At 37.2% G+C, this 10,726-nt stretch overlaps 1 non-coding gene across 1 annotated transcript; it reads left to right on the plus strand.

The window, feature by feature from the left end:
* The first annotated feature begins 10,619 nt into the window (after positions 1 to 10,619).
* LOC141644831 (small nucleolar RNA R71) lies at positions 10,620 to 10,726 on the plus strand. The gene has a single exon (XR_012544435.1). It is a non-coding gene; the product is annotated as a small nucleolar RNA R71 (small nucleolar RNA).

A 10,726-nucleotide genomic window follows, 5' to 3' on the forward strand; every position in this document is an offset into this window, starting at 1 on the left:
TTAGGCTGTTTTTATTCGCTCTTCATTTAGACCGGTTTGGAACGATTTATGTGTTTTCGGGACTATATTGAGACGTAAATTGGAATGTTTTTGGGACAGGTTTTATGCGACTGTTGTATTGTATATTTGGGCATTTCGAGTCGTATCTATATCTTCCCTTACTTGCCAAAGAACACATTTTTGTTGGATGTTAAAAGTAGCGTTGGGGAAATGATAAGAGTATGAGAAAGGACTGGTTTTCTGGCTAATTAAACTCACCAATCAAAATAAATACTAGATGTAATATTGAACAAACACCTTGGCGACTGAAACTGGTTGATAGTGCAGTATTTCTTAATCATGCTACTCTTACATTGCTCTAAAAACAACTCCAAGACACCACCTTTAACAAATAATGAAACACTATGCGACTGAGGTTTGGAGTAAATGTAGTGGCTGTTAATCATGTGTTTATCATGCTTTGTTTCCGTCTCAACCTTACTTTCATTTCCGTCTTAATTTATAGTCGAATGGACTGTTTTGGAACTCTGTTTTGGAATAGCCTTGGATGAGTATTTGGGACTGTTTTAAGGCGGGAAGTGGACTGTTTTGAGTCAGTTTTGCAGGTACTTTGGGACAGTTTTGGGACGGATAAGACAGTACCTTTCAGGACTATTTTTGGGGCGTAAGAGTGACTGGTGTGGGACGGGTTTACCGTGTTTCTTTTGGGGCTGTTATAATGTATGGAGCAGACTGTTTGGGGACTGATGGGGGACTGTTTTAGGACTGTTTTGAGGACAGTCGAGTACGGTTTTGGTGGCTGTTTTGGCGCGGTCTTAAGTAGTTGTACTGGACTGTCTTTGATCCACTTTGAGCAGGCTGCTTATGGGTTAGTTACGGTTTACACGGTCTTGTATGGGCTGTTTTGGGAATGTCAAGTAGGGGATATGGTGGTTGATTTGGGTGATTAAACATGGTTTTTGTGGCTTTTTTTGGACAAGAGAAAGGTCTGTTGAGGGGAGTGCAGGGGCATGGTTGTGGCCTGGCAGCGGGGCCAAGGCTGGCTGGATGCGGCCTTGGTCACGGCTAGTTGTGAGTCATGTTTAGGGCTGTCCAATTGACACCCTTTAGTTGTGTTTGGGTGCTGTCCAAAGGGGACTTTGAGTCGTGTTTAAGGATTGTCTCGGCATAAGTTGGTTATTAGAATTATTTAAAATCCCGCCTCGTGTTTTATATAATGTAATTCGTTAAATATCATTCATTTTTATATTCTTCTCACATTAATCATGAATGTGGAATTTATTATTTATTCAAGTCAAAATTCGATGAAATGTCTCATTTACCTATAATATGAATTTTTAATCTGTTCATTCTCATTTATTTATCGTATCTCAAATATGAGCGAATTATTCTACCTGTTTAATTAAATTGAGTCATTCATAATTGAATGCTTGTTCTGTTTATTATAAATGGTTCATTTCCGTTTGTCTACATTTTTATTCAAATGACAAATATTGAAGAAATGGGTTACTCATTCATATTCATGATTATGATTTGGCATAAAATGTCTTACTTGGATTATCATCGGTTCATTACATGTAGTAGTCTCCTTCCAAGTTGATTCGTATCGCTTGGTTGAGTCGTGTCCGTTTGATAATGCCTTTATGCTATACCTTTTTGCTTGACTTGTCTTTACGCCTCTTTCGGACTGTCCTGCCGATCGTGGGTTTAGCTCATATCTTCCGCCTCTTTCGGATCGTATCCTGCCGATTGTGGGTTCTCGATTTCCGATCTGTCTTCGAGTCTTGGATGCGGACTGTTTTGCCGCATGTCGAATCGGGGACCGTTCGCCCGAGAGTCTCGGCGATTTAGACTAGGACTCGAGTCTTGGGAGTACCATTGTCGTCCTACCAGGGGAATTATATTTTGATATATGAGTAGTAAAGGTCTTGCTTGGTTATAGATATTGGTATTTGTCATTTGTCCGTTGTCCTGTCTTGGTCCTATTGGATACTAGGGGTGAGCTATAAGCCCTCTAGTTGCGATATGATCGTCGGGATTGATGTTCCCATCCGTTCTTATGGTGAGATGCAAGCCATAAGTATGAATGTGACATTAGTAGCCACGTCCCGTACAATGTTTGCTAAGTGGTTTTCCAAGTAATGGCTACAGTTTTTATCCTTGTAATTTGTATTGGTTGCTCTCTTACTTAATTGCTTCACATGATTCGGATTCTAGTCTCATATCTATGTTGTATTTCCTTGAAATGCGTGCCCTTGTATAAATGACCGTATTCTTGTCTCTCATATTATTTAATGGTCTCACATGCATAGTTTAACCGTTATCATGCTAATGTTGATCCTATCTTGTTCCATCTCATTTAATTACCATGTTTAAACCTAAACTTGATATCCATATTTTTGTAAGAGTCTTACATGACTTACCTGTTTTAGTTCTTTGTTATGTTCGTTTCGACATTTTGTGGCTGGGAGAACCTTGAGTTACTCCCCACTGACTGTGGCGTTCATGTTTACATGAATGACAGGTATTAGTTGGTGCATCTATGGGGTGAAGACATGTGTGAGCTAGCGAGCACTTTGGCCTAGTAGTTGGTTTATGAGGATTGCTTAGATTTACCTTTTATTGTTTTGTCATTCGAGGGATATATTTTCCCTCACCTTGACTATCACGTTTGTATATTTTAATCTTTATTTCCGCATTATTTATTTACGTTTTAGATTTTAATGAATCCGCACTTTAATTTTTTTTTAAGTTTCAAAAATTTCCTAATTTCCGCTTGAATTTATAAGTTATATTTTCCGCTTTATCGCGGGGTGTCACACCCCGACCCATCGTGCATCCTTGTTCTGGTTACCATGAACGACGTCGACGACATCTAATAATTAGACTACAAACAATATGTAATGATTAAATAAAGAAGCAGTAGATACTAATTGTCATGGCGGATTTGAAAGTATTATAGAAGTGTATCTAGTATGCGACAAATGTGTATCTAGTAACTTAAAAGGAGTGTATCAAGTTAGCTAAAAGTATATATTTACTACCTTAACCGAGTTTGAGAGAGAAAAGGAAGATAACTCTTTTTTTATGAAGAAGGGTAATTATGGAATAAAGGAAAAAAATGTGCGGGATTGAGTAAATTGGTGCGCGGGATTTAGCAAGTACGAAACAAAAACAATAGCTTACAACTATATGACAATTTTTGAATTACAAACGGTTGACAATTCCAAAATATCCAAAATACTCTCGTCAATATCCACAAAATCTAGACTTCTAAATTTCATCCATCTCGTAAAAATATCCAAAAAAACACCTGCATAAAAAACAAGAATAACACGAAATTAAATTATTTTAATTCTGCAGTAACTAAAAAAATATCATATGTATCAACCAATCTAAAAGAGTGTATCTAGCTTCTCATAAACGTGTATCTAGCAATGTAAATGTCTGTATCTAGCAAGTTAAAGGAGTGTATCTAACTATCTAGTATGCCATAAAAGTGTATCAAGCAAAGTAAAGGTACGTATCTAGCAAGGTAAAGGAGTGTATCTCCTAGCATGCCAGAGATGTAGGACGGACGCAAGAATTATAGACATGATGGGCACGGCACAATCACAAGAAAATCAGCTAACTTAAGCTATCATAATATTGATGATGCAACTAGAAATTTTGTGCATAAAAATGATAGCATATAGCAAATTTCAATATCATATATCCAACAATAATTGGAATACACCCAATCTAAGTTCTTGCATGTTAGTGATTTGAGAAGTACTCGTAAGATGAAGAAAGAAACCAACAGGATTCACAACCATACATAAGAAAATAAAAAAAATACAAAAAACTTTTTAAAGACTGATTTGATGAACACCAGTCAACCATATAATTGGAACACACCAAGCTGAAGTTCTACCACATCAGTGCCTTTCTAGTAAATCAAAAGGTTGACACAAGAAGACAGCCAACTTGTTGTGTATGTCAGTCAGAAAAATCATGTATCCAATCCATTTCTCGGCCATCACCTCAACGCCTCAATAGTCTAGCATCTTAAAGCCACACACAAATTTTTCTTCACGAATTCACAGAGATACTCAAAGTACGGCCCAAATCGACACTAAATTACACAAACACAGATTATCCAAACAATCAACAGCAACTAAACTGTTGAACCATTCAATTAATATTCAACAAGGGAATCCAAAATGATAAAACTAAAACTAATCCATATCCTAAATTAAAAACACTTGAACATAAGGGAATCCAAATATAGTAGGCAATAAAACCAGTCAACAAGGGATGATAAGTTACGATGGTGAAGGGCACTCCTCTAGTAGCTTAACGAATTTGCATACCATCTCGTTATATTTGTAGGAGGCCATCTCAGAGAGTAAATCGATACATTAACCAAGCAAACATCAAATTACTCGCAGGAGAAAAAAGACACTACACCCAAAGAAACCCACACTCTATAATCAACCGGCAACAAACCCCAAGCATACCAAACATTAAATTTGGTAACCCAAATATCAGAATCCGCAGAAATGGAAGCATAGAACCCGAGAACTAAAATAAAGTTGCACATGAGATTATTTCACCAAACAATATGTGAGCACTAAGATGTCTACCTAGCTTGCCAAAAGAGTGTATCTAACTCACTAAAGGAGTGTATCTATCATGCCACAGATGTGAATCTAATAGGGTAAAGGTATGTATCTAGCAAGGTAAAGAAGTGTACCTAGCTTGTCAGAGATGTGAATTGATCGGGTACTAGCTTATGTTTCCTCTGCATCAAATAGAAATGCGTCAAAGCTTCCTCATATAACTCATTCTTGGTCAAGCATGAAATAACAGAAGACCAACAAACCGCGTCTGGTTCAGGCAATTGATCAAACAGAGGGCATACATACATTAGTTGTTCACATTTTCCATACATATCAATCATTGCGCTGACAATAACATAATTGAACTCAAACCCACCTTTAAAAACAACTCCATGAAAGCATTTACCAAGCTTAACATCCCCAATCTGAGAACATGCCTTAACACCAGGAGACAAGGTAAAAGCATTGACCTCAATATCATTATCTAACATGTCCCGGAAATAGCAAACCTCCATCATTCACAAATGAAAATAATAGCTAGTAAGGAGTATTAAACCCATCAAAACAGTAATAACAGCAGTCACAGTAACGACTTTTGCCTGAAAACGAAGCTATAGCTAACTGTACTTAAAACTCCCAGATACGAACATTTGCACTTTGCATTAAAGTAATGGCAACTGCAAATTAACTAATGCAGAAAGCACATCGGACTCCACCCCTGCTGCCTCTGATCTGACGGCGATTGATTCGAGTGAGCGTCGTCGGCTACCCGACATAAACCCATCATCGAAATAGGTTCTAGATCAAAATACCAGATCTAAAAAATAACAAGACAAACATGACATCACGAGACATATACGCCGGAGCTCCGGCAACAATGAAGTTGGATGTGTACTTATGTGTGATGGTTGGTTTTGGGACGAGGGGAGTGACGATTTGGAAGGACGGTGGTGAGAAACGGAGGATTAGCGGCGTTGCCGGAGATTTTCGGCGTGGTCTGGATGTCCGGCGCGCGCCGGCGGTGGCGGTTGTGGGTAGAGACGAGAGAAAGATGGTGTCGAGGACAGTTGATGTTAAGGAGCAAGGGTGAGGTGGAGTGAAAGACTGGCTGCATTAAATAAAAAAGGAGCGTGAGTGGTTTTTGATTGGTCTTTTAGTCAGTTCGTAAGTTCGCACCGAACATTTGGTTCGCACGAGATCCTATTTCTATATATATATATATATATATATATATATATATATATATATATATATATATATATATATATATATATATATATATAGAGAGAGAGAGAGAGAGAGAGAGAGAGAGAGAAGGGTTCTTATAAGGCCTTTATACCATATAAGGCCCTAAGTCTTTATAAGAGCCCTTGGATGAAGGGATTGAAGGGATGAGATGAGGAGAGAGGGCGTCTTTTTTAGAGCGAAAAAAAAGGAAATGCTGATGGTGTGAGAGAGGGACCACTTTCACTATTTCTGTACTTCCTCCACTGCAAATCCCGCGGATAATAGGAATAAACAAACTCAAATATATCATTTTGCATGCTTTCCCTCTTCATTCACCATTCAAAACCTCTCAACAAGCAAAAACCCATAAAAATCCCCACAAAAACGATCCTAAATCCTGTAAAATACAATATAAATCATCAAAAAAATAAGAGAAATTTCAGCGCAAATGTAAAACTACTTCAGTGATCATCAGATAAATAAAGTGTTATGAGATAAAGTACGTTATTGTTCATCCGTTAACATTCATTAGCTTTGTTGAAGACAAAATAAATTGTCATTGTTCATCAGAGAAACAAGCAGGAAATGACAGTCAGTGTTTGTGAAATGGATCATATGCAGATTAAAGTTGCCGTCGATGGTGAGTTGTTTACTTTCTTATTTGTGTCTAGGTTATTATTGTAGCTTGATGTTCAAATATAAAGTGCTATATGTAATTTTGGATTTATGTTCATTATTGTAGGTTGTAGTTATTTCATTTGTGTTCATTATTGTTAATGCTGTTGTACTTTCATGGTGTTCATCAGATTTGTTCTTTCATTTTGGTAGCTTGTTGTTGATGGCAAAAAATGATGGAAATTTAAAAGCTTGATAAAGTACGAATTATAACTTCAGTGGGTTTTAGTAAAACTCTGACCCAAATATGTATAACTTCAATAATACAGTGTACACATGCAGTTCTTATATTCATCGTGTTATAACTCCAGTGGTTTTTTTGTAAAACTCTTTGACAATTTCCTGCAACTTCAGGTAACAGAGTAATTCAAACCCTAAATTGTGCGTAAAAACTCTTACTAAACAACCAATTTTGATATAGTTATTCATGTTATAGCTGAAGTTATACATTCATTAAGTGAAGTTATAGGATGTGGAGGGTTGTACATTATATGACTAGAGTTATACAAGCTATGTCTAGAGTTATACATTGTATGATTAGAGTTATACAGACTGTGTATAGAGTTATACATTATATGCCTAGAGTTATACATTGTATGATTACGATTATACACGTTTTGTACAGAGTTATACAACACATCATGCAGATTATGAAAAAAGGGAAATTTTATTAGACAGCTATGAGTTATACAAAAAATATCAAGAGTTATACAAATTGTGTACAACGATTGTACATCACATGACTGCAGATTATGAGAAAGGCAAAATTTATTACGATTATGAGTTTTACCAAAAATAACAAAAGTTATACAAATTGTGTACAAGAGTTATACATTACGTGAAGTACGATTATCCATATATAGGTAAGAGTTATACATTGTATGACTAGAGTTATACATTCGGAACTACAGTAATACACTCTAGGGATTCTAAAGCATTATTTGAGTGGGGTTTCTTGCACAATCTTGGCCATTGGTTTGCTTGATCCAACAGCCCACATTAGGCCTTATGGACTTAATATGATATAATGGCCTTAGTTGATCTCTTCTATATATATATATATATATATATATATATATATATATATATATATATATATATATATATATATATATATATATATATAAATACATAAATTAAAAAATGAATTACATTGATAAAAATGTAATTCTTAGATATGCATAGAGAGTCTCATTCTCTTCTATGATATTCATCCTCTCCTCCTTAGCTATTTGGAGGTTTCGTTCAGCAGTTGCTATATCGTCATATAGCTGCAACAACTGTTGCTCTGTCAAGCCATTTTTTTTGGCGTCCTTGAGTGCGGTCCGAGCGTCCTCAAGGTAGCTCCTGTACCTGTCCTCGATGTCTAGCAACTGGCGGATGAAAGTCCTGTTGTGCTCGGTCATAGTAACAGTCTTACGGATGGTATCATTCATTGTTGATGAAGTTTGGAGTCTGCTTGAAAGATTTAGGGTTTGGAGTTTGTTTTAGCAGTTAGGGTTTGGAGATATATAGTGAGATAATGGAATGTTATTTGAGATAATGCATGTATTTATACTAAGTAATGTGTCTTTTGAGTTATTTTTTAATTAATATATGTTTAGGAAGTTGTGTCATCATATCTCTGCTTCAAATCTTATAACCCTTCTCATTCTATATATTGTCCATTCATATGCAGGGATTGGCAGTAATAATGCATGCATCGGAATTATAACGGGTCGTCGTAATAATGCATGCATCTAGTAATATTTAATTTAATTTTTTTTTTTTTGGAGGTAAATAAACAACAACGGTTATTTAACAAAAACCCGTTGTCTTTAGTTATAACAACGGTTTTTTATACTGTAACCGTTGTTATAACTTTCCCACCAAAATTTAGTCACCCTTTCTAAAACGGTTTTTTCTACTTTAAACCGTTGTTAATAGTTTTCACAACGGGTTTCTTAGAAAAACCAACCGTTGTTAAAACCTACTACAACGGACGCTTTAACAACGTCCGCTTTTTTATATAACAACGGTTTTTAACCGTTGTTATAGCCTGTATCTGTAGTAGTGATCTATTTAGCACTAACGATTACCGGACACATCTCCTCATCATCAAGAAAAGTATACCTCAAATTGGAAGGAAGGGGCTTAAGCTCCGGTTTTTGTACCTCAAGATCTTGAGGTGTAGCAACCAAACCTATAAAGTGTGAGCTCTCCTCCAATGATAGCTCCTCTCCATCCAATTCTTGCTCCAAAGCATCAATCTCTTCATTTCCAATCTCATCATCACCTGCAAATGATTCTAAAATCAAGAGTGCCTCCAAGGGATCTTTAGATAAAGATCGAGGTGTATAGTCTTCTATAACAATGTCAACAACATCCAAAATGTCAATAGAATAACAAGACTCTTCTATCATTGGACTCTTCATGACACTATTCAAATTATATGTGACCTTATCGTCACCCACTTCCAATGTAATTTTACTGTTCTTAACATCGATTAACGCACCCGCGGTATGTAGAAAAGGTCTTCCCAAAATAATTGGGATTTGGGCATCTTCGGCCATGTCAAGAACAATAAAATCAACCGGAATGAAAAATTTACCAGCTTTAACGGGAACATCCTCCAAAACTCCCAAAGGGCATTTTATAGAACGGTACGCCATTTGCAACGTGACACTAGTGCATTTTAAGACTCCCATATTAAGCTTAGTGCAAATAGAGTAAGGTATTACACTCACACTAGCACCTAAATCGCATAAAGCTTTATCAATTTGGTAGGTGCCAATTGTGCATGGAATAATAAAACCGGGATCTTTTAACTTAGGAGGGGACTTGTTTTGCAAAAGGGCACTCACCTCGGCGGTGAGAGCTATCGTTTCAACTTCATCAAAAGTCTTCTTCTTAGTTAAAATGTCTTTCATGAACTTAGTGTAAGTTGAAATTTGAGTGATTAATTCGGTAAAAGGAACGGTTACCTGGAGATTCTTCACAACTTCCATGGATTTACCGAATTGAGAATTCTTTTGATGATTTGCCAATCTATGAGGAAATGGCACTTTGACTTTTTCCGGAATCCTTGCTTCAACATCTTTCTTTGGAGGAGCATCCTCCACTTCCTTGACTTTCTCAACAACAAGTGGATCATCCATTTTCTTGGGAACTTCCTCACTTTTTTTATCATTTGGAGAGATCTCCAACTCAACAAGTACCTCCTCATCTTCTTTGGGCATGGATGGCCCATCATATTTCGTACCACTTCTTAATAAGATAGCATTTAGGGTAGCATGTGGTTGCTCGCCTTGAGGGGGTAGTTGATCCGTTTTCCTTGAAGAGCTCGATGAGGCCAATTGAGCCATTTGTTGCTCCAACATCTTGATTGCGGCATTTTGATAGGCTTTTTGTGCTTGCTCATTCTTTTGGATTTGAGCCAACAATTCCATTTGCATTCGGACTATCAAGCCCTCAAGCTTACCTCCTTCTTGGTTGTTTTGTTGGGAATTTTGTGGTGGGGGTTGATTTTGTTGGTAATTGTTTTGTGGGGGGCTTTGTTGATTTTGATAACCCGGTGGAGGGATATACTTTTGTTGTTGAGGGACATAGGCATTTTGTTGTGGTGGGGGTTGTGGTTGAGGATTAAGCACATTGTTGCTTCTATAAGACATATTCGGGTGAAATCTTGTATTTGGATTATATGTGTTTGAGAATGTACCCGGTGGATAAGCATTTTGTCTTAAAGATTGGAAAGCATTTACCTCTTCAATGGGAGCTTGGCAATGAGCGGTGTAGTGACCTGCACCTCCACAACCATCACAAACGATGATTTGACTTGTAGAAGACATGACATTGAGTTGTTGAACGGAATCTCTAACATCTCTTTCCGCCAATTGCTGTTGGAGCAAGGCAATTTGAGCTAGCAAAACGGAGTTGTTGGAGAAATCTTCTTTACCTTTGGGTGGCACAATTCGGGAATTGACATATTGAGCATCATGGACCGCCATAGATTCGATCGTGGCATGAGCAAGGTCGGTGTCAATTTGATCAAACCGCCCATTGTGGGCGGAATCAAGAATCCTTCGGGACTCGGCACAACATCCATTGTAGAATGTTATTGCTAGAAATCAATCATCTAGCCCATGATGTGGGCATTGTCTTTGTAGCTCCTTGTACCTCTTCCAAACCTCATATAAGCTCTCAAGAGCTTGTTGACGGAATCCGGTGATTTGGCTCCTCAAAGT

This window comes from Silene latifolia, chromosome 2 (genome assembly GCF_048544455.1).
Source record: "Silene latifolia isolate original U9 population chromosome 2, ASM4854445v1, whole genome shotgun sequence".
Taxonomy (NCBI): Eukaryota; Viridiplantae; Streptophyta; class Magnoliopsida; order Caryophyllales; family Caryophyllaceae; genus Silene; species Silene latifolia.